The sequence below is a fragment of the Sinocyclocheilus anshuiensis genome, unplaced genomic scaffold (genome assembly GCF_001515605.1).
Source record: "Sinocyclocheilus anshuiensis isolate Anshui unplaced genomic scaffold, SAMN03320099.WGS_v1.1 scaffold491, whole genome shotgun sequence".
NCBI classification, from domain to species: Eukaryota; Metazoa; Chordata; class Actinopteri; order Cypriniformes; family Cyprinidae; genus Sinocyclocheilus; species Sinocyclocheilus anshuiensis.
In genome coordinates, this window is record NW_015551041.1 from 919,763 (window position 1) to 924,627 (window position 4,865).

A 4,865-nucleotide genomic window follows, 5' to 3' on the forward strand; every position below is an offset into this window, starting at 1 on the left:
TATGTGTGTGTATAATATATATATATATATATATATATATATATGTGTATATACACCTTGCTACGTGTACTGCGTTAGGCTAACCGAGACTTGTCCATTGCACTTATATATTGTTGCTCTTTTGTTCGTTTTGACTGTTTTTATTGTCCTCATTTGTAAGTCGCTTTGGATAAAAGCGTCTGCTAAATGACTAAATGTAAAATGTAAATATATAATATTTAAAACAAATTAAAGAATTTTTATTATAGTTAGTTTTGAAGTCATAAAATACTTTTTCTTTTGGTTTCAGTTTTTCCAATTATATTTTTATTTTGTTTTGTTTTTTCTAAAATATTTCTGTTTAGCTTTAATATCATTTTATACTAGTTGGCAAGGCAACATTTCTAGTTTTTAAGTTTTTTAATTTTTCTTCTAATATTTATATTTTATTTCAGTTTTAATTTCAATTAATTACATTTTTTTATAAATTTTAGTTAATAATAACAACACTAAATAAAAAAGTTTTCAGTTTGTCTTTTCAATTTTCAATATATTTTGTGTCAAAACCTAAAACTAAAAATGTATTTTAAAATCATAAAATGCATTTTATTTTTGTTCCATTTTTTTTTTCAATTATAATATTTTTATTTTGGTCAGTACATTTTTTTTGTTTGTTTAATTTCTATTTAATTAATTGAATTTTGTTAACAATAGATTAAATACTTTGTGGGGCCACTATATATTTCTTGCATTTTTTACTACATTAAAAATACAATAAATTGTTCAGTAAACATAAATGCTTTCTTTAAAATGCACAAAACGCTGTTAAAAAGGCCACTCCTGTTTTTATTGTTCAGAATATTACAGCCTGTACCGTGTGGAGAGTGAACTAGCGTGCATGTGTGCGGATGGAGTCTGTTTGCCAAACATCCTTCTCAAACAGAGAGTACATCTGTATTGTTTTGTTGGGCTCTGTGCTGCCAGATTTCCATTAAGGCACAGGAGAAAAGCCTCACATAGATGGGAGTGATAATACTGCAGGGAAAACATGACTAACTGATATTATCACACAGAGTTTAATGTAGCTGGTTGGAGGAAAGGACTCTGATAGCATGTCTTATTTACTGTAGCCAGGACGGCCTCTGAGAGCAATAAGCGCATTAGCTTTAACAGGACAGCATGTACTGTACTTCACGCTTCAGCTTGGATCAGTACCAAAAACTGTATTCTCAACAACTAGATTTAACAGGTTTTGATGAAAACATGTTAGCGTGTTAAAAACAGCTAAAACCAGCCTAAACTGGTTGACTGGTCTTAGCTGGTTTAAGCTGGCGGTAGCTGGTTTTAGCTGGCCTCCCAGTCTGGATGAGCTGGGGTGTTGATATGTGGTTGCTTAAGTGTTTCAGAGGGTTGCTATGGTGTTGCTAGGGTGTTCTGGGTGGTGTTTAGAATGTTAATATGTGGTTGCTGGGTTGTTGCTATGTGGTTGCTAAGATATTCTGTTTTTTTAGCATGTTACTACAGTATATGATTGATGGCGTGTTGATATGTGGTTGCTTAAGTGTTTCAGAGGGTTGCTAGGGTGTTCTGGGTGGTGTTTAGCATGTTACTATGTGGTTGCTAAGATATTCTGTTTTTTTAGCATGTTACTACAGTATATGATTGATGGCGTGTTGATATGTGGTTGCTTAAGTGTTTCAGAGGGTTGCTAGGGTGTTCTGGGTGGTGTTTAGCATGTTACTATGTGGTTGCTAAGATATTCTGTTTTTTAGCATGTTACTACAGTATGTGATTGATGGCGTGTTGATATGTGGTTGCTTAAGTGTTTCAGAGGGTTGCTAGGGTGTTCTGGGTGGTGTTTAGCATGTTACTATGTGGTTGCTGGGGTGTTGCTATGTGGTTGCTAAGATATTCTGTTTTTTAGCATGTTACTACAGTATGTGATTGATGATGTGTTGATTTGTGGTTGCTTAAGTGTTTTAGAGGGTTGCTAGGGTGTTCTGGGTGGTGTTTAGCATGTTACTATGTGGTTACTGGGGTGTTGCTATGTGGTTGCTAAGATATTCTGTTTTTTAGCATGTTACTACAGTATGTGATTGATGATGTGTTGATTTGTGGTTGCTTAAGTGTTTTAGAGGGTTGCTAGGGTGTTCTGGGTGGTGTTTAGCATGTTACTATGTGGTTACTGGGGTGTTGCTATGTGGTTGCTAAGATATTCTGTTTTTTAGCATGTTACTACAGTATGTGATTGATGATGTGTTGATTTGTGGTTGCTTAAGTGTTTTAGAGGGTTGCTAGGGTGTTCTGGGTGGTGTTTAGCATGTTACTATGTGGTTACTGGGGTGTTGCTATGTGGTTGCTAAGATATTCTGTTTTTTAGCATGTTACTACAGTATGTGATTGATGATGTGTTGATTTGTGGTTGCTTAAGTGTTTCAGAGGGTTGCTAGGGTGTTCTGGGTGGAGTTTAGCATGTTACTATGTGGTTGCTGGGGTGTTGCTATGTGGTTGCTAAGATATTCTGTTTTTTAGCATGTTACTACAGTATGTGATTGATGATGTGTTGATTTGTGGTTGCTTAAGTGTTTCAGAGGGTTGCTAGGGTGTTCTGGGTGGTGTTTAGCATGTTACTATGTCGTTTCTGGGGTGTTGCTTCTGTTTTGTAGCATGCTTTAGCATGTTTTTTAGCAGTATCTATTACTGCTAATTACGCAGCTCTTCGTAAAGTCATCACGGGCGGAGCTATATGTGATTTAATATAATGCAAACAGATGGTATATGTTGTTCTTATAGGTGAGCTCCTGAGCAAATATGTACTCTGTTAATGAGAGTTTGGGTTGATTTAGAGTGACTGAGGTTTTGTTTTTACTACTGTGCTCAAAAGTGAATGGCCTTTGAATGGTTATCCTGTTTGTTAAGAGTAGATATAGTGGGGTCTGGTCATCATCACTCTCTGGATAAAGAATAAAGCTGAGGATGTGTGCTGGTGTGTGTTTTATATTCTCTTTGAAGTATAAATGACATTATGAGCTAATCTAATATGAATAATGTGAATATGGTACAACATATTACTGAAGCTCTTGGTATTTGTCTGCTGTTTTAAGTGAGACTAATAATAACACTAATGTGCTGTTACATTTGCTCACTTCTCAGAGACCAGTTCTTGTTGGCAAAAACAATGAGGACAGAGCAAAATATCAAGATGGAAGGTGTTAAATTGTGAAAACATAAATATTCATTCTTTATCTTAAGATTGTGCTGATTTCAGTCACCTGTCTTCACCCTTCTAGATGGTGCCACAAGTTCTTGTTAGAAAGTTAGGGGCAATACAACACAGCCATGTGGGAAATATCTCAGTGCTGTGACAAAGAACAGCAATCTTAGCACCGGTGATAAAATTTGTACCTTGGATTAGTTTATGTGTGTATGTTTATGTGTGTTTAGCTTCTGAAATTCTTTACATATTTGTTTTATAGTGTAGGGCAGCATGGGGCTAGTTGTCACACTTGTTACTCTAGTGTCACATGGTAGGTTAGTTTTTGAAAATCACTTTCTGCATAGGCACATACTTCAACCATTATTGCGCAGGCAAAAAAATAAAAAATAAATAAATATATATATATAGATATATAAATATAACATTTTTGTGACAACATGCCCCAATAGAAAACATATATAGGGGTAAGTTGTCATAATGGAACCTGTTATAGACTTTTCAGCTAACTGTAAACAGTAAAACAATTATGAAATGCAAAAAAATAATGAAACATCAACATTTTCACTGTTATTCTCTAAAAAAATTGTTAAACAACGAAATTAGAGGCAACCACTGCATTTTAATCATGATCCAAACAAAGATGCTGCATACATGCAACATGAGCAGTTTTTAATCTAAATTACATTGTATAATTTCGAAATTTGAAGCAAAAACAGAATGGTTTGACTTCAGTTTTGTGAAACTATGCATACAAAATATCTGCATGAAACAGAAACAGCAGACGAGCTGAACGAGACGCAGATTCACTCTCTGCCAGCAGGTGGCGCTTAAAGCGTTTCCTTGGTTTCCGCTGTAAACAAAGCAGCCCTGCACTTATGAACTTTAATATGCATTATACAGAGGCAAGAGGAAAAGAAAAAACACCATCGAAAGACAGTAAGTTCACCTCAGACATACATTCATATAGACTCCTACACCTAAATGAATCGCGATTTGTTTAGCATCTCAACCGATTTGAATCGTCACATATTTAAATCGATTTTCAACCGGCTCGCGGTTAATCGTTACATCCCTATACTTTAGCATACACGTTGTCATAAAACACGACAACATGTGACCTCATGTTGCACTCCTTTAACGTAGCTTAACTTGTGTAAATCATAACAAAACAGTAAAACAGTAAAAACAAATATCTAATACCTTATTTCTGCAGTCAGATGTCCTTCATTGTCCAGTCATATATTCTATGGGTGCAGATGATTGTCAGTAGCATCCGTCTTGTGTGAGGATCAGGTTGAGCTGTCTGTCTGTTGTTCTCTGCAGTGACAGTCTGTAAATGAGCTGTATGAGTGTGTAAACGTGAGGGTGGGCTCTAAACACACCTACATGAGAGGCCAGTGAACCATAAGGAGCGTGGTAAAGCTTAAACATGAACAGAACAAATGTTAAAATGTTTCTCTATCTATCTATCTATCTATCTATCTATCTATATCTATCTATTTGTCTATCTAACAACAGTAATAGGCTGGAGGGCATAATAAATCCCTTCTTCCTTTTTGGTGGTTTTCTAAAGAATCATTTGGGCTCGGGCTGGTGTGAACAGTTACAGCTGCCCGGTGGAAACATTTGCCGTCAGAACGTTCTGTCAAACATCTCATCACAAGTACCA

General features: G+C 35.7%; 1 pseudogene; it reads right to left on the reverse strand.

Moving 5' to 3' along the window:
• LOC107661514 (muscarinic acetylcholine receptor M2-like) overlaps positions 1–4,412 on the reverse strand; it is a 7,697-nt pseudogene extending 3,285 nt beyond the window's left edge.
• Between the last annotated feature and the right edge of the window lie 453 nt (positions 4,413–4,865).